The sequence below is a fragment of the Arvicola amphibius genome, chromosome 10 (genome assembly GCF_903992535.2).
Source record: "Arvicola amphibius chromosome 10, mArvAmp1.2, whole genome shotgun sequence".
Classification (NCBI taxonomy): Eukaryota; Metazoa; Chordata; class Mammalia; order Rodentia; family Cricetidae; genus Arvicola; species Arvicola amphibius.
In genome coordinates, this window is record NC_052056.1 from 4,999,702 (window position 1) to 5,019,630 (window position 19,929).

A 19,929-nucleotide genomic window follows, 5' to 3' on the forward strand; every position below is an offset into this window, starting at 1 on the left:
CCTATTATACAATTAGAATATTAGATTTGCATTTTTAATTCCTTTAGAAGAAATTGGTGGTGAAATATTAAGATGAATCCGGCTCTGTGGGAAGGAAGAACTCAGGAGAAGCTTTTAGAAGAATGCAGCCACCAACAGAGACAGTCCACTCAGGGAAAGAACAATAGCAAAGCAAGGAGGACGCAGGCAAGCAAGGGAGAAAGACGGCTTCTGGAAACGGGACTTTCCAGGTGGGATGCGAGGGACCAGGACCTGGGGTGACAGCCCTCCGGTGTCCCTGTGACTGCGCACACATTCAGGTCAATTTGCCTTCTCCTTTGGCCAGATGCCCCATCTTTGCTGACTCTCTGGACAGTGCTGCTCTTACATCTTACACTACAGAGCCCAGCTAGCGGCCTGCTTCCCACCGAGGAGACTTGCATTCTGCAGGAGGTTGGATGGGGGTTGGGCGACGTAAACCTGATCTTCTCTCAGCCATGTTGTCTGTTTCTGACATCATAGTGCACAGCTCTGCAGGGAGTCCTGTTAACAGAACCAGCTACCAGAAGCTTCCTCACTTTCAAAACTATATGCCAAATGAATCCCCTTTCCTTATTATTCTGCTTACAGCACAGAAAGTGAACTAAGATAAACTCTGTGCTGGATATGGCCCTGGGGGCTAAAGTCATTTGTCCCTAGAAAGTATAGTCCTTGCTGTGCAAAAACTCACAAAGTGGGGGCTAAAGAGATGACTCAGTGGTTGAGAGCACTGGCTGTTCCTCCAGAGGGCCTAAGTTCAATTCCCAGCACCTACATGGCAGCTCACAATCATCTGTAACTGCAGTTCCTGGGTGTTAACCCCTTCTTCCAGCCTCTGAGGGCAACACACACACACGCACATGCACACACACACACACACACACACGCTGCACAGACATACATGTGGGCAAAATGCCATGAATATAAAATAAGGAAACCCAAAGGTAGATACTGGTGGAGGAGGAAGGGTGTGCATATGCAGCAGACTGGGTTTATGTGTGTGTATGTGTGTGTATGTGTGTGTATGTGTGTGCATGTATGCATGCACATATGCATGTGCATGCATGCATGTGTGTATGTATGTGCATGTGTGTATATATGTGCATACATGCATGTGTGTATGTCTGTGCATGTGTGTATATATGTGCATGTATACATGTGTGTGAATGTGCATGTGTGTATGTGTTTGCACATGTGTGTGTATGTGTGTGCACGCATGTTAGAACTGGTGAGGGTGGAAGCAGGATTCCAGTTCTAGATGGAGTCACACTAGATAAGTTTCCCCCATTTCTTCAAGAACGTAAGTTTCTTTTCCAGACCTGACATAAATCACAATATCACAAGTAAACATGAACAATGTATTTGGGATCGCCATGGAGACATGAGGTGCTCGAAGAGCTGAGGGCTCATAGACCCCCAGTTTTGCAAGGCCTTGAGCTCCTCACACACTTTGCAGAGATAGCCTTGCCATTGTGTGCACGGACAGCGCCATCTGCTCTCTGGGTTCTGCTGAGCTTTGTCATCTGCCTTGTGACTGGTGAGAGTGGTGATCACAAGCTTTGCCACCTGGTGACAGCACAGCAGAAAGTGTCCTCCTCTGGCTCTGGACACCACATGGTTGAGATTCAGGCCTCCATAGAGCTGGCTCCTTCTGGAGCCTCTGAATTCACTCTATTTCCTTCTTAGCTTTTGAGGATGCTGGGAGCCCTGGGCATTCTTTGGCTTGAAGATGCTTCATTCCAGGCTCTGCCTCCAGCATCCTGTCTCTGTGCTGGCGAATGGTCTGTTCTTGGTGGTAGAGATATTTGGAGTGAGAAACCTTTTTGAAGTGGGAGCTCCTTAGGCAGTTTCTTTGAAGGAGGTAGTTGGACTTGCTCCTCGCTTTTTTTCTTTTTTCTTTTATTTTTCTTTGCTCAGAAGTTTTAAAGTGTGACTTTGCTCAGCCACACCCTCCTGGCAAGATGCACTTTGCTCACCGCTATTCTGAAATGATGAGCGTAGCTTAGAGCCCTTAACACCGTGAGTCATAGTAACTCTTTTTCTCTTTAGAGGTAACAACATCCATTATTTTGTTACAGTATGGAAAGCTGACTAGCAGCGTGTGTTCACACTTCTCTTGCTTTCCTTTCTTAAAGACACCCATCCTGGTGACATCGGGCTCTCTAAATCTGAGCAATCTCATTTTGAGGTAAATTTATATATGGAAAATATGTTTTCCAAATAAGATTGCATTCCCAAATGTTTACCACTCTAGAGGTGGAGGGGACCTGGGAAAAAGGAGGAAATAATTAGGAGAGATTAAAGTCTTGTTCGGTAGCCAGCTTTATTAGTGCATCAGAAACTTTGTACCCTGAGGGTTAAGAAAGGTTACACGAGTAAAGTTCTCATGCATCTAAGCTGTGTACAATCACGAGGACAAGCTGCATTGTGGCAAAACCATATTTTTCCATGGAGGCAAAAAAAAAAAAAAAAAAAAAACCAAGTAACAATAGCCAATTGTAATGATTAATCTGGAAAAAAAAAAAACCACCACCTCACTCCGCTATTCCTGGGAGGAGAAAACAAAAAAACAAAAAACAAAAAAAAACAAAAAACAAAAAAAACCCCAGACCTCCAAGAACAATCGCATGGTTGGAGGAAACTTAAGACTCTTGTCTTGTTTTCCTGGAGTTTTCTCACAAGCATCCAGAGTTCCCCTCACACGACTCTGTTCTTGGACGCTGTTCTAACACCAAGTACAGGAAGCTAGGACTTAAACATGTCCCTTTTGGAGGTGAAGGAGGGTCACTATTCAGCCTGTTACAGATAATTAACAGCAGGCTCTGGGAGTTTCTAAGGTCAGGCTGTGTGTACTCAGGTTTTCTGCTGTGTGTGAAAGAGAGGAACCTCTCCAGAGCTTGGGGTTCACCCTTGGGGTTCACCGGGGAAATGAGAGCAGCTCTGAAGTGTTAGCATCCAGGTCAAGTCTGCAGGAAGGCCAGCCCCGCAGGAGCTGAGTGTGGGGGACGGTAGCGTATGTATCTAGCCAGGAAACTCATGTGTCTCAGGAGGCGATGTCATCCTAGGTCCCCCAAAGACAAAGATGAGTAGGGCAAAAAATGCAGTAGTCTTGATCTACTAGATGGCACCACCTAAGGAATCCATCACATTCCATAACAACCATGCAACTCTGAACCCTGGGAGCTGCATGCACGAGGGGAGGGGAGGTACACACAGGTTTCTCATCCTCGCTGGGACGAAACAGTGTGATGTGCCCAGAGTAGGGTTGCAAGAGAGCTCTTCAAAGAACCAGCAGGGCAGCCATCCTCCTCCCCAGGAGCCAGGGTCCTGATGAGTCACGTGAACAACAGCCTGGTGCTGGGAAGAACTTTGATTGGGCATTTGATGGTGATGACTCTGGGCACACTCTTGGCCATCTAAAATTCTGGACCCTTTCTTTAGAAGTCTGGGGAGATGCTGAAACCCAGCACTTGTGATGCTAGGTAAACTGTCCGTGTGACTAGGCTCAGCAAATCTCACTAAGTTTTCAGTGTGCACAAAGTTATACGCCAAGCCTATGGATGAAGACGGCGAGTGAGATTCTTTAAGGGGAAGGCAGAGTATGTCTGAGATTGTTTCCTCTGAATACGCCAATGCTTTGTCTTACATGTATACATTACACACATACACGCAGTTATATATATGCATGCTTGTTTCTGACTCTCACATCCTTCCTACTGTTTTCAATTCCTAAAGAAAAAGTGCCCATAAGTGTTTCTTACTCTGCCTTCTGAGGGAGACACCAGCTGTAGGGCAGGAGTGCTGTTTCCAGGGGGCTGCGTCTCTGGGTCTCTGCTACTTTCTGTACAGGCAGAAACTTGAACTGCATGTCAGCAAGTTGAATCTCGGGCACATCCATCTTTCCGTAAGTTCTGCTGCTGCGCATCCGTCCGTCAATGCGTCAATACTGCTGCTTTCGTTAAGAAGCCCCTGTGAAGGGTGCAAGCAGGCGAGGGTGCAAGCCAGCGAGGGTGCAAGCAGGCGGGGATGCAGGCAGACAAGGGTGCAAGCAGGCGAGGGTGCAAGCCAGAGAGGGTGCAAGCAAGCGAGGGTGCAAGCAGGCGGGGGTGCAAGCAAGCGAGGGTGCAAGCAGGCGGGGGTGCAAGCAAGCGAGGGTGCAAGCAGGTGGGGGTGCAAGCAAGCGAGGGTGCAAGCAGGTGGGGGTGCAAGCAAGCGAGGGTGCAAGCAGGCGGGGGTGCAAGCAAGCGAGGGTGCAAGCAGGCGGGGGTGCAAACAGGCGGGGTTGCAAGCAGACAAGGGTGCAAGCGTCTTTATTTCTTTTCTAGAATTGGTGCTGTTCACTGGAATATGGCAAGCTTGACTTTCTAAGGTAGAAGTAAGAAGAGTGAGATGAAATAAATTTTAATGATGAATTTTATCTATCCGAATGTATTTAAAATATTATAATTTCTACATGCATTCAACAAAAAGTTCTCAAGAAAGAATTTAGATGATTTTCACATTGAGACTTTGAAAGCTGTCTGTTCTTTACATTTGGGGCATAGTTTCATTGAGTCCAATTATATTTAGAGTGTTTAGCAGCCTTGCATGTTAGTGGGTACCATATTGGATTGAAGATACAGATCACAGAGTTCAGCATTGGTTTCTATTGGCCAAGTTGGCAAGGGACACGGGGAAAGCATGGGCGTGTGATGCAGGGGCGGGGCAAGGGCTCACTGGTCATCTGAGATCAAATAGCACACGTCCTAGGGAGAAGTCCTGAAGAAGTTTTGCAGCGGTTATTACTTGCTTGTGCTTTAAAAGTGACGTTTTAGCACTATTTGCTTCCTTCCAACTCACAATCACTGTGATGTGAAGAGACGGCAGACGGAGAAATGCCCTGTGACTGAAACGGCCACAGTCAAGTGCCGACCACACACATCTTCCCTTCGGCATTGTTCTGGTCCATTCCCTTGCATTACAGCCCTGGGATGTCAGAAACTCTCTAGTTTGGGGGTTAAACCCACAGCCTCGAATCCTTGTGCATTTAAACCCACATCCTTGGACACTGGATGAACCTGAATGAATGAAGGAACAGGCTGAGCCAAGGTAGGGATTTTTTAAATTTTTGTTTTGTTTTTGTTGTGGAAAACAGAGTGCATTGTGGGTGGGGAGGTACACGTATTGTGGCAGATGCATGTTGGTGCACACAGGCTGGGCAAAGGAAGGCAGATCCTAGCCCGAGAGCACGCTGCCTGTCTCCCGTAGCCTTACAGGCGTGCTTAGCCAGAGCTGGCTTTATCTTCGGTGCTAAGATTTGAACTCAGGTCCTCATGCTTGCAAAGCAAATGCTCTCACCCAGCCTTTACAGCCCATTAGCCTTAAATCATGCATTGGTAGGAAAGAATTACCCTAACCCCAGAGAAGTGGACTAACTGAGGTACAGGGAACTTTCGGGTTTTTTTTTTTTTTTTTTTTTTTTTTTTGGTTTTTTCGAGACAGGGTTTCTCTGCAGCTTTAGAGCCTGTCCTGGAGCTAGCTCTTGTAGATCAGGCTGGTCTCGAACTCACAGAGATCCGCCTGCCTCTGCCTCCCGAGTGCTGGGATTAAAGGCGTGCGCCACCACCGCCCAGCTCAACTTTCGGGTTTTTTTGTGGGTTTACCATGCATCTTTAAATGCCCATATCCCTGTACTTATGTTATCTGCATGATCAATAATCAAGATATCAATAATATCTGCTTTGGAAGTCACTATGTCCACAATTATTGTGTATAAATATGGACAGCAAGTAGCTGAACAGGCCAGCTAGCATCTTGACAGCCGCGAAGCTGTGCCTGCTGTCCCGGAAGCTGGACTCTTGAGTCCATGTCCTTAACCACTAATCTGTGTTAGCTGGTGTGGTGACTGACCTTGGGATTCCTGGGGGCCCTCACCTGATGTATAGAGCTGTGATACCCACAGCCCCGTGGTGTGGGTGGGGAAGCTACGTGATGAGATGTGAGACCTGTGTGACTGTAGGCCACTTAGTGGCTAATTGGCATTTAATCATAAAGTGGATGCAGTGAGCGCGTTCCCCCTGCTACCCCAGCCGGAGCTGGTTAGATGCTAATTACTTTGGAGCTAAGTGCTGAGGCTGTGGTTACAAGCGTGATTCTCATTTGGGCTGCACATTCCTGGCAGGGCACCTTCACCCCAAAGGTCCCATCAGAGCAGAAGCGCGTTCCAAGTACCGCGTTACTTGACAACACTCCCACCCTTAGAAATTCGATCTGAAAAATTACCAAATTTGAACTTCGTATTTGAGAAGTGAAATAAGCCAAAATTTGCTAGAGGTGAAATTACATTTAAGTCAACAGTTAAAGTAGACATCTTGGCATCTTCCTAGTTGTAAACAGAAAACAAGGAGGCAGTTCTTTCTTCCATGTATTATACGTTCAACTGTGTGTGTGTTTACTTGCACACACATGTGGAAGTCAGAGAACACCATGCACCCAGTGAGGACTGTCCAAACCTCCGAATCTAGGCTGCTGCAATACTAGAGCTTCACTGGCCGAGGCTCTGGGTAGGATGCTTGAGTTTTAGCTGAAGGTGTGAGAAAGTTAGAGACCAGAAACCGACTTCGCTTCCTCAGGTGTGTCCCTACCGCCACCCCAGGGTTCATGAAGTCAGCTGAATGTAATCACCAGCTCTCTGCCTAAGCTTTGAGCCACCAGTGTTAGAAAATCAATACAGTCTCAAAACATCCCACGTGAGAGGGAAATAAACATGCACCCAGTATTTTAGGCCACAGAAAATAGAAGTCAGCACAAAATATGGATAACAACAATAATTCCAGTTGGCGCTATGCTTGCTGTATCTATTCACAGTGGACGGATCTGTGCCAGTGAAAAGGCAAGGCCGATACGGCTTGATTTCTTTCAAGCAAACCATGGCTTCTTAGGAGGGCTGTAAGAAAGGCTAGGTATGTCGAGGAGGTCCAGCCTCTGGACTCTGTGACTTAGGGACCACAGAAAGCTGTCTGCAGAAACCTCCCTCCTGTGCTCTTTTCTACCGTTTCTATCTGAAGTTTTCTCCTATCAGAACTTCATATGAAGCACCTGCAAAGTACATTATAGGAAGGCGTCCGTCTATCCCAGGTATTTAAAATCGAGGTGAGAGAGTGGGCAAGATAGCCCAGGGATTCAGAACACTTGCTTTTCTTTCAGAGGACCTGGGTTCAATTCCCAGAACCCATGTAGAGTAGCTCACAACCACCTCCTCAGGGGATCAAATAGCCTCTTCTGGCCTCTGCTGCACTCAGCTGGGCACGAAGCAGGCATGCATTTCTTCCTCTCTGCTCTTGGATGTGGTGCTCTAGCTGCTTGAGTTCCTCCATTACCGTCCCTGGGATGATAGACTGTAACGTGGAATGCTCCCTGGCTGAAGTACTCTTGTCGGACTGTTCAGTCACAACAGAAATGACACCTGAGCAGCCAGGGAGCAGTCACCCCTGTCTCCAACCAGTCCCTGACAGCCATCCATTACCCTCTCTCTACCGATGTGCTAGTGAGTGTTTTGATGCTGTTGAGGTTGCTGGGGTCAGTCCTTTGTTCCTTGCTAGAGCAGACTCCTGGTGTCATTTGCATATAGTTTACTAGGTTGTGGTCTATGCCTCCTGATGCACTTGAGAGGAATTTTAAATGCTCTCCACAAATGAAGATCACCAACAGCTGATTCTGAGTGAGGCTGACTGACAAAATTACTTTGAAACAAAAGGAGCTGAGAAAATTTCCTGACACAAAGTCCTAACAAACCAAAGTGAGATAGTAGAGAGAGGGGAAGGCACCGTCAGCTGAGATGAGGCCTGACTCTGACCCGGTCATTCCAATGGGACATTTCTAACAAAGTATACGGTAATGTTGCCATGGAGCCAAGCCTGTGCAGATCTTAATCTAATTATCAGTGTGCTGGGGGCGGGGGAGACAAAATAGTCAGTAGCGTGGTTGCTCAGCAAACACACGGACGTGAATTTGATCCCCGGAACTCTGAAAAGTTTAAAAGTTGAGCATGGTGGGCCAGGCTTCCAGTTCCAGCTCTGGAGAAGCAGAGACTTGCGGATTGTAGCAGTGGGAGATCCTGCAGGAAAGGCAGGCAGAGCGGGAGGAACAGCAATGAGGATGGCTCTCTGAGGTGCTCGTGCACACTTATGCACCTGCACGTACAGGAACACCTTATGTGCACACAGTCACACCTCAGTGTGCCAGAGGGGATCTGGGGGAGAAGAGAGCTGCTTTCCCTCAATCAAGCAATCCTGCGCACCTCTAGGCCAGGCTCCTGGGAAGGGCAGCGGCTGTAGTGCAGAAAGCCTCACAGGCCCCACGTGGGTTTCCTGATGTTGACAGAAGCCTCCTAGGAGGTTGCTGTGGGACTCTACCGCAGAGGCCTGGTCCCCTCTGAGCTGAGCTCCCCCTCCTAATCCCTTTGGAAGGAAATTGTGCCAGAGTCAAAGGAGATGGATTTCCCTCTCTGTCTTCATTGGGAGTTAATTTGCTGGCAATTACGGTGTCTTTACCATACACTTAGAATCTCATTCATTTACACTGCAGGAAGGAGCACCGCTCTTTACGACTCCTTTATTTAAATTATTGATGCTTCCAACGGTGGGACTTTCACTTCCTGCTTTCTCTGATAATTGACTAGCTAGCGCAGGGCAGGTGTGGGCTCCAGGAAGCCGATCTGTTGGCATGAGGACCCATGGCCGCTGGGACTGTGCTGCTCATTTCACCCACAGCTGATCATCAGTCTCAGAACTGTTTGCTCTGGGAGCCAACAGGTGATTCCCTTAACACGGCCAAGCTCTCCAGGGATGGAGGACAAGCCCAGGTTTCAGAAGTAAGTACCAAGGAGCCTCCAGATCCTTAATTCAATCTGCCCTTTCCCTTTGTGCTGTCATGCGCCCCCAGCCTTTGGTAAAGCACCCATTCTAAATAAGCAACCTGTTCTTAAGAAGAACTAAGTGGGCAAAAGTAAAGGAAGTCCGCAGAAAAAAATTAATCAAGCCCAGATTGTCAATGATCTTCTTTGATCATCTACGCCACTTTGCTGGGGAGTACTGGAAAGAACTCATTAGCATAAGTGTGCAAAGGTTTCTGAATATATGTGCTGTGCTTCAAAAGATGCCACAGGCCCCCAGAGTCAGAAGAGAGCAAGCAGTGGTCAGGACTTCAAGCAATACACATGGGTGGGAGCCTCTAGAGCATGGAACTAGAGTGAGACCAGCTAAATTCTACATTAACTCAATAAATGGCCAAGGGTTGGGAGCCCTGGCCCTTGTACGGAGAGAGGTGGGAGATTATGAGGGCACACACACAGTGTGTGTGTGTGTGTGTGTGTGTGTGTGTGTGTGATATTTGTGCTCCATCTGAGTGGGTGAGGGAGCTCCATTGAGCAGAGCAGGGAAGAGGAGATTTGAGGGAGTCCAAATGAGAAGACTTCAAATGGCTGGGGAAGTGGTCAGTAAGAGGCCATTTAGGAGACAGCTAGAGCCTTTGGGAAGAGAGGGGAGAATGTGTAGGTGGTAGGGATGCTGACAGATTGGTCCAGGTGTTGCCTGATGGAAAAGCGGGGGTGTGGGGAGATGGCTCAGTCGGCAGAGAGAAAGCAGAAAGACCCTACCCCCAGATCAGTCCCTTAGTATCCATGTAGGAAAAGCTGGAAGTTTAGTTGAATGGGTGAGCTTCAGGTTCCATGAGCTCCTGTCTCAAAATATAAGGTGGAGAGTGACTGAGGAGACAACAGCTGTCAACCTCTGGCCTTCAAATCCATGTGGGCTCATGGGCACGTGAACCCACACATGTACCTTCCCTGGTACGCATCCAAACACAGTGATGGTCTTTAGGAAAGTCAGTGGCAGCAGGGTTTAGGGAGAGGATGAAATGAAGTTGCCTGTAACAGTTCCAGCTGGGGAATAAGGTGAGCAGGCATGTTCTCAACAAAGCAGGGACAGTTTGGACAGGCCAATACTGGGTTCAACGGTGGTCCCGGTGTGTTTGGGCTGCTTGAGAGACATCCTGAAAGAGACCAACAAGTCTTTATTCTAGAATATCTATCCCATGCTGGTCAGGTCAGAAAAACACGGTCCTCTAGAAGGGCTGAAACACATGACTCTATAGTAGGAAACATATTTTATTGGGGAATTGGATTCAGATATCTAGCTTCTTTGCCTGACATCTCAATAAGGAATACCTTATCTTATTTTGAATTTTCTTTGACTTGGAGAAATGAGTCCTCTAACAAATACTTTGGAATTTTATGTGTTGGTCTTCTTATGCTCTACTTTGTAGTTTGTTAAGCATCTGGAGAAAGGGTGAGCACACTGAAATTGTAGAGACAAGGGCATATGTGTTTGTAAAGCCACTGTCTAAGGGAAGCACTAAAAATGCTAATAACCCCCCAATAAAGGTAATGAGGGTGGTTATTAGCAGTGATGACTAGTAGTCCAACAATATGATTGAACTGTGTGGTTCAGAATGGTCTTGGATTTTACCTGATGTGTGTTTTTCTGACTTAGGTTCTGTGGCTTCCATGGGCTTGGGTGGGGGTGGGGTGCCAATGTTACAACAACAAAAATCCAGGACAGGAGTATCAGGGACACATTTTTAAAAATCCATTGGTATGTAATTTTCATCCCGTTGTCCTGGTGTACTTCAGCTGTAACCTTGACATAACTCAGAGTCATCGGAGGGGTTCTCAGCTGTGACCTTGACATAACTCAGAGTCATCAGAGGGGGTCTCAGTTGAGGGATTGCCTAGATCATATTGGCCAGTGGCTGCGTATGTGAGGGATTCTTGACTAATTATTGTAGGATATATCCCCCAGCCCACTGTGGGCAGCACCATTGCTAAGCAAGTAGGCCTGGGTGGTATAGCAAAGCAAGCTGAGCATGAGGCTGAGAGCCAGCCCGTGAGCAGCATTTCTTCATGATCTCTGCTTGTCCTGCTTGACTGAGTGACTCTGACAGATTCTAACCGGGAAGCACAACCATGCAAACCCTTTCCTCCCTAGGTTGCTTTTGGTCAGAGTGTTTCATCTCAGCAACAGAAAGCAAAATTGAACATCTATCCATCCCTTATAATAATTGTAGTTCAAGTGATAAGTTGGTGTTTTTACCATGACCCTGCTCTGGTACCTGTCCGGGCTTCCTGGCCCCCTGTATAGAGCCATATTCTTCCCAGCACGATACAGAATGTGCATTTTATCTGGCAATTGATACCAAGTACACAGAAAATTTCCATATGACTTGATGTAGCTTGTCTTGGTTCCTCAGAAGGACCTTCTGATAGGAGATGAGATGTAAGAGATCTGGTGAGTGGGAGCCAAGCAGTGGTCCATCGGGGGCAAGAAACAGAAACCAGAGCCTAAAGAAGGGGAGGTGAGATACACATTCCCCGTGCAGTATCTTTGGCCACTGCTTGGATTGTTCTTTAGGTAACAGTGAAGATGAAAAAACTTTTAGTGGCAAGTGGGAAAACAAGAAAGGTCACAGTGAACATAAATCCCAGCATCCTCTCCAGTCAGAGACATACAGACACCCATGGTGTTTGTGATAGTGACAGAGATCTGGCTGATTGGCAGTGGGGAGTCCCACCCTCAGCTGAAACCCAAGACAGAGAAAGAAAATAGCTACAAAATGCACTATGAATATTTGCAGACTAAAATTGCCTAAATTCTCCCAAAATCTTTGAAAAGTCTTATAAACAGTGTGATATTTTCCCACATATTTTCCACATTGTTCTTGATTTCTTATTTTTAAAACCCTGTTTGCAGTATCTAAAAAGAACGTGTTGTTTTGCAAAGTCCAACCCCTCTTAATATTCCAAATTCCAAATTTATGGCATCAGAATTAAAAGGAGTTTTATGGATATAATTAGAAGAAGATTCCAGTTTTCGGTTCATTGCCTCCCAGTCATGTCCTAGCCTTGTTATATTTGATAATGACATACCAACATTCTATCAGAACTCAGCTCTGCAGAGAGATTCCAGAATACTTTAATCCTCCCAGAAATCAGAAGCAGCTGCTCTCTCTGTTGGAAAAGAAAAGCGTGAGTCTAGAGAGTTCCAAAGAGAACGTGACTCGCATTCTTACATATCAAATTATATGTTTTTCCCCCTTTTGATTGGTGGGCATGTCATCAAAATTTCTCTTCATTGATTTTATTTCTTTAGATTTTTCTCAGACTGGAAATTGCTTTTGAGTAATGAATCATACACATCATGTCTACTCAAGTATCTATCACGCAGGCTAAGTAACACCTGGAGACTTTTACACTCCCAAGAAAACGGATCACAGAGGAAGTGAAATTCGAACGTAGACCCTTCCATGTGGTGGGCTAATAGTGGCAAAAGATGCGCTCATCCTCCCATAGCCTAGGTCTCCAAGCCCCGGTGCTGAGGCTTCACCCTGCATGGGTTCTTTGGTGAGACACGAAACTGCTTCAGTAGACACTAAAACTAACAAAGACGTTAGCTTCATTGATTTTTCTGAACATGGGGAAGGGGAGGGGGGAAAAAGAGCTCAGCAAAATCCAGGAAAGAGGTTTAATACAACTGTCTTTTAATAATATTAAGTTTCCTAGAATCAATATTTTCTCTGCCTCCTACTGAACTGCACGCTGCTACACGCCAGTTGCTATGTAGGCAGATGGGATCAATAGAAGGCTTACCTTCTTCGGAGACTATTTCCAAGGCCTGCATAATGGGGGCATGGATTAGAAAGAATGCAATTGAATTTTAAGCACATGGACGCTATGCGATCATCGTCAACCTGGGGATATAGATTTGCTCATAGCCCATGAGACTCGGGCGTGAGTTGCTAGCTGCGGATTGGCCTGTAGAACTTCAGTGGTAGCGGCTTCCTATAGGACTGGTCAACAAATGCTGAACACAGTGTTTGAAGCACTCCCACGATTGTCTTCAAGTGCTCTCAGGAGCACCAAGCACTCCCCAGGAGGGGATGCACTATGTTCCTATCAAAATGTAAAACGCGGCTTTTCAATTTCAAGTCCTTGCTGACTCAAGGCCCTCATGGCCAGGTCCCTTTCTTCTTAGCTGTTTTGTTTTGTTTTTGTAAAGTTAAATAAATAACCATTAAACAGTAAGAGTAACTCTTGCTAGACCCACTAAAATGTTTTTATAACTGCTAGAATAATGTCTTTTGATTAATGTTTTTGGAATAATATTCAATTATATCATAAAACATCAAATACTGCTAAAGACATCAAAGCACCTCAAATTTTAGAGAGGAACAGGTGTGTTCATTATGTGCACTGTTTGACAGGAATACTGTCTCTTAGGAAATCAGTTTGAAAATACCAGAATATTTTGTGTTGTTAGTATTTACTTGACAATATTTGTTTATCTTTGGGCCAAGGGGATGCATGTTCAATTGACAAGCTATACTTGGGTATTTATAATTCTATTTATAGCTGATGAGATAATGAAAATAAAGCAGATATATTCACTTTGTATTACTGCAGTGGAATGCCTGATGCAATTAACTTATTAAATAAAAAGGGTTCATCTCGCTTGTTCTGGACGATCAGACACCTCACCTCTGACAAGGACAATGGTGGTAGCCTGCAGTAGAGAACAACTACTCACCTGTGGGCAGGAGGCAGAGATGAGCTGGTTGGTACTCGGTTTTGATTGTTGGCTTGACTCATGTGGAATTAATTGCCTGGGGATGGATTCAATGAGGAACTGTGTAGGATAAGTTTGGCTAGTGGGCATGTATGCCAGGGATTTTCTTTCTTGGGTTAATGATGTGGGAAGACATGGATGGCACAGTTCTGTGCCCTGTGCCCTGGACTGAATGAAAAGGAGAGGCCCACTGAGTACCAGCATGTGTGTGCTAATCATAGCTCTCTGCTCTAACCTGCTGTAACCTGACTATCGGCTTCACGTTCCTGCCATTTGCCTTCTTCAGAATGACAGGCTGGAATCTGTAACCATGAGACACAGAAGGCCTTTCTCCTCTGAGTTTGTTTCATCAGGGCTCCTTATCACAGTAACAGGAAACCAAAGATTGACAGCCAGGCATTCCACGGGGCATTTAGAAGGCAGTACACTCAGGGACACAGGGTTCGCCTACTGGCTATGCCCATCTAAAGGGCCTTTAAGTATCTCCAATGCTGCCTCACTGGCGAACAAGGCTCTGTAGATGGCCCTCTAGGAAACAGTCATCAAAACAATACTGTGTGGCTGGAGAGAAGGCTCAGCTAAGAACATGTACCGTTTGTACAGAGGATACGAGCTCAGTTCTCAGAGTTCTCAGCACCCAGGTCAAGCGACTCACAACCAGCTGCCACTACAGCTCTAAGGGATCTGGTGTCTTTTTCTGGCCTCTGAGGTCACCATACATACTTGTGGCATCCACTCACACCATCATATGCAAATACATAATAGTATAACTCTTAAACAAAAATACCACAGATGTCCTTCAAGGGGCAAAATGTAAAACAGACAACGGTATCTACGCCATGGAATACTATTCAGCAAGCAAGTTCAAAAGGCCATATTGCATATTGTATAACTCTATTTATGTGATACTTTTAGAAAACAATATCAGAATAAATATGGAAATAAGGAGTCCAGGGATTGAACCTAGGTTATTAGCCTCAGAGGCAAGTACCTTTACCCACTGAGCCGTCTTGCTGAACCACAGGATGGAATTCTTTTTTTTTTTTTTTTTTTTTTTTGGTTTTTCGAGACAGGGTTTCTCTGTGGCTTTGGAGCCTGTCCTGGAACTAGCTCTTGTAGACCAGGCTGGTCTCGAACTCACAGAGATACGCCTGCCTCTGCCTCCCGAGTGCTGGGATTAAAGGCGTGTGCCACCATCACCCTGCTGGATAGAATTCTTTATGATAAAGAAATTCTCCTGTGTTGTTTTATAGTGGCATTTGTACAAATTCACACGTGTTAAAATTCACAGAACTGCACACTCCAGGGGAGAGCCTCAATTTTACTAATCTTCTAAAAACTTTTTTTAAAATTGAAATGTATTCTTATTCCAGGTTTCTATCTAACTTGAGCACAGCTGCACACATCCTGCCCTTCTGTGAGGAGCCACAGAGGCGACTCATCCGTAGAGGAACCATTGGTAGGTGTGTTTACGTTACAGTTTGAGCTGGTAGGTGGGGTCTGTGGGTGCGCTATTTGCTGGCAGGCTTGAGCCCAACCTGTGGTTTGTCTGTGCTCACAGCACTAGCAACACCCACTGGGATGCTCTCTAGTTACTAACACTTCTCCAGCTTTGCGCCTTGAGATTGTGGCTAAGGGCAGGAGCCCTGACCACAGCTTTCTAGGAGTAAAAGAGGAAAAGTACCCAGACTCAGATTGTGTAGCCAGCAAATATCCTCTGGTTCTACGTTCATATACACCCGCCTGCCTCTACATGATGCTCTGTTGATGTGGAGAACACCAAGGCCACTGGAGGAGATCTGTAAGTGCAGTCTCATGACTATGACCTTCTGGGATCTCCTCTCCTCTGGGCAGCGTGGGACATGCATTGTGGCTATATCTTGTTGGCTGCCCCAGGTGATATTTCCCTTCTGCATAAAGGGCTTCCCTAGCACAGAGACTTCCTTCTACTTAACTCCTCTCTCCACCTGTGTTCTGCTAGATGACCATGGCAGTGAGGAGCTGACTGCTGATGACCCCTACTCTAAGGCTCCACAGAGGTCCCTTTCGCAACAGCATCTCTCCTCTCCCTCTCTTCCCAATGGTAAAATGCTGGGTCCTAGGCCCTTAGGGCAACCTACTATTGATGCGGGAGTCCCTCTGTATGCTGTGGATATGTTTTATTGCCATTGGCTAATGAATGAAGTTGTTTTGGCAATGGCTTAGCAGAGCAAAGCCAGGTAGGAAATCTGAACAGAGATATAGAGAGAGAAAGTAGGCAGAGTCAAGGAGTTGCCATGTAGCTGCTGAAGGAGGACCCAGAACCTTTCTGGTAAGTTTATCTGTGGCAATACACAGATAAATAGAAGTGGGTTAATTCAAGATGTAAGAGCTAGCTGGAAATATATCTGAGCCATTGGCTGAACAGTGTTGTAGTTAATAAAGTTTCTGTGTAATTATTCAGGTTTTCTTGGCTGGGAAATGAAAGAGCAATCACCAGTTACATGCTCTCATTAAGTTTTGCTAAGCAGACATGCCATCAGGCTGCCTTCTAAATATATGTTTATTCCCATAGATTAGTGCTGCTCTCAACCTCAATTGGAGAAGCTTCTGCTTGCGGAGAGCAATGGTTAACGCAAAGACTTATAACCACCAAATTGACCATTGTGACTAAGTGAGTGTCAAGTGTTCACTCAGCCCCAAACAGTATAGCGATATTGCCCTGTCCAGTGCCCAGGGAACAGCAGAGAAAGTGCCAGAAAGAATCTACAAGCTGGGCTGGACAGAAGAGTGCTATTAGACACTTCCCTGGATGAGACATGCATGACCTATGTACCCCTGAACTCACAGCGGATGTGCTTACCTGGCTAAGACACGTATGGAGGGTTATCAGTATTCTATCCTGAGCTGGGACTCCTGAGACCCCACCCCTCCCTCAGGAACTACTCTCAATTAATGGTTGCTAGGAAGGGAGAGTCATTTTCTTCCTTGGTATAGCCACTGGTGAGTGGCTCAAATTCCAGTAAATGAGCCCCATCCATGCTCATGCAAGTGACCCCAAATAAACTCAGTGAGCCACCAAAACCAAACACAAAAGGCAGGGGGGAGAGGAAGGGGTTCAGTGGGAGGAGTGGGAGGCATTAGAGTGACAGTGGGTGTAAATGACCCAAATAGTCTCTATACATATATAAAAACTGTAGAAGAATAAAAAAGTTAAAAACAAGGAAAATAATGAAAATTGATTAGAATTAAACTGGCTGGCATTCATTGATTTTGAGATAATGGATTAAAGTTTCATTTGTTTACTTTCTCTGTGAGTGTGTGTGTGTGTGCGTGTGTGTGTGTGGAGTGTGCATGCGCACGTGTGTGCACACATGTAGAGATTAGAAGTACACTTGTTGAGTGTTTCTCCCTTCCTATCACATGGTCCCAGGTACAGGATTCAGGCTACCAGGCTTGGCAGTGGGCACTGGTACCCACTCGGAGATCTCACTGGCCCTAAGACAGAGGATGCTTCCTAGCTGAATTAGGATGAAGGAATTAGACATTTTGTCATCATAATAGAACTTGTGTAGACTGGTCAGGTAATCTCAGGTGTCCCAGTGTTTGGACATCATGACGGCCTTGTATCCAGGGTACATATTCCAAAAATTCAGGCACTTGGTGGCACGGTGTCTTTTTCTGTTCTTTAATTCCTTAGCTGTTTTTAGCGTGATGGATTCGGGCCCCTCCTCCCGTCTCTTCTCCTGAAAGCTGACAGCTACATTGTCTTCTCTATAGACTGACTCCTGTCCCTCATGATTCTTATGTTGAAGCCTGATGAAAGTCTGAGGATGGGGACTTCGTGATAAGAAGAGATACCTGGGGACTCTGTGCGAAAGGAAGACATAGCCAGAAGACAAATACCTTCAAGAATGGAGAAAACCCTTTACCAAACCCTCATCATTCTGGTATCTTGATTTGCAGTGCTCAGGACTGAGAGGAAAAACAAACATTCTGTTTTTTTTTTTTTCTAAGCCACGCAGTCTGTGGTATTCTGCACAGTGGCCTGAGCTAAAACACTTCCTACAATACAAATGTAGCTGGAGACTTTTCTCAGCTGTCCCCTTTCGCGGGAAGTTGGCGGGGACTTTAGACACTAAGAGGATAGAAGACCCAGGCTTCTGCTTTCCCTGCGGAGATGCTACTTTACCTGAGCGTCTTGACTTTGACAGAAGTTGTGTGAGCTCCTATTCTGCTGCCGTGACAAGGCACCATGACCAAGGCAATCCATAGAAGAAGGAATTTAATTGGGCTTCTGGTTTCAGAGGGTTGGAGTCTATGATGGTGGAGGAGAGATAGCAACTGGCAAGAACTGGATGCTGACAACAGAAGCTATGGGCTCCATCTTGAACTGCAATCAGGAAGCAGAGAGAATTCCCTACAGTGGGAATGGCACAAAGGTTTGAGACCTCAAAGCCTTCCCCAGTGACATACTTCTTCCAGGAGGCCCAAACTCTTAAATCTATTTAATCTACTAGTTAGGAACCAAATATTCAAACATCTGGACCTATGTGGGATGGTACATTCTTATTCAAACCACCGCAGAAGCCAGGAACACCAGCACATCTTTCTGGATGCAGAGTGATCTCGGTACTTCCTAGGTTGAGAAACTCCAAGCACTTTGGTGAGGACACTGGTTTTACACAGTGCCAACTCACCGGGGGCATCCTATGGGAAATGTAGTCATGCTTTATGGTTCCTTTCAGACGCAAGCTGTTTCTCCAGTGCATGTTGTCCCTGTCTGGTTTCTTTGGTCAAGTCTCCTGGGACAAAAGAAAAAAAATCCTTTTGTCAGATTAGAAAAACAAGTCAATGTTGATCCTCTTAGCATGGCTGTCACCAGTGTTGATTGCTATTCTGCTGGGTCAATGAGCTCCAGGTTCAGTGAGGAACCTTGTTCAGAAAATAGGTGGACGGTGATGGAGGAAGACACGCAGGGTCAACCTCTGGTTTCCATACTCTAGTACAGGCAAATGTGTTGATGCATACACATGTGAACATACACACACACACACACACACACACACACACACACACACGCGCGCACACACACACACTGATACAGCAAATAAGAAATTGTACTAAATTATAATTTGGCAGTACTCTTGATTCGCTAATGGTATCCTGTGTTGGGACACGATTATAAAGTCCTCAGAGGTTAGTGGTCAGTGGTGAACAAGTTGGCTATGTTTGGTTTATTTCAGTGAGTACCACTTCTCTGGTGCAGATTGCTGACAGAATGGGCTGCATTTGAATGGTTAGACAGACCTGCTGTGCGCATCGTCTCTGCATAACTGGAATTCCACATCCAGGGATAGCTCTGTTTCCAATTTTAAAGAGGGAAAACCCTGTTCGCTCTTTATATAGACAAGAGCACCGGGTAAATTCTAGGTAGTGGTGGTGCTGATGGAGACTTGGAGCATCACTCGGCCACACACAAGCCAATGTGCTCTCTCTCCACTCTGCCTAGAAGTGCGCTGGCACCCAAATCAATGATTAATCGTTGAAAAAGTCTGAAAAATGGATATCCCTTTGACCTTTCTAAGGTTTGTCATTTAGTTGACATACCCATTACCTCAAAAATCAAACGTGTTTGTCTAAACATTATTCTGACGTTTACTTTGGACACCAAAGGGCAGCCGGCTGACCACCGACCCGCTGACAGTGATCAATTCCGCCGCCAATCTTGTCACTTTCCCTGTTTATTCTGCTATCAATCTCTCCTTTGCCTGCCACCACAGCCACTTTCTGCTGCTCAGGCGCTTTTAAAACTAACAATAATCCAATTTAGAATTGATCAATGGGAATGCGTGGTCCGTCAGCAAAACGACCAAGTCCATGCGTAACCGCTGACCACAGTGGGGGGTATTCTACATGGGGCTGAAGGCAGATTTTAATTAATTAATTAAATGTAAATAGCACTCAGACCTTCTCCTGGGGATTTCTGGTGAGATCCTCTAAGTATTATCATCATAGAAATGGGGGACCAGGCCCATGTACCATTGCTAGAACCCAGGAGAATGGTGGCTTCGAGAAGCTTCTCTGGCTCTGGAACTGGTTTATAACTGCAGTGCGACTTGGAAGCAAACAGTGTGGCTCGGGTTGAAATGTGACTTCTATCAACTAAGGAAATGAATTTAAAGTCAAATAGACACAGGTGGCTACTGACTACAGAGTGTAAGAGTTATACAATGTTGGGAGTTTCAAAAGAACAAGAAACTCAACAATGCTG

At 45.9% G+C, this 19,929-nt stretch overlaps 2 long non-coding RNA genes across 2 annotated transcripts in view; both read left to right on the forward strand.

Annotated features, from left to right (window-relative positions):
- Positions 1 to 15,798, forward strand: part of LOC119825635 — a 29,593-nt gene extending 13,795 nt beyond the window's left edge. Inside the window, exons 3-5 of the long non-coding RNA XR_005287243.1 lie at positions 15,050 to 15,135; positions 15,287 to 15,477; positions 15,658 to 15,798. This is a non-coding gene — a long non-coding RNA (uncharacterized LOC119825635). The remainder of the gene's footprint in view (positions 1 to 15,049; positions 15,136 to 15,286; positions 15,478 to 15,657) is intronic.
- Positions 15,799 to 16,231: 433 nt separating this feature from the next.
- On the forward strand, positions 16,232 to 18,423 carry LOC119825759. The gene is made up of 2 exons (XR_005287261.1): positions 16,232 to 16,329; positions 17,436 to 18,423. It is a non-coding gene; the product is annotated as an uncharacterized LOC119825759 (long non-coding RNA).
- The last annotated feature ends 1,506 nt before the right edge of the window (positions 18,424 to 19,929 follow it).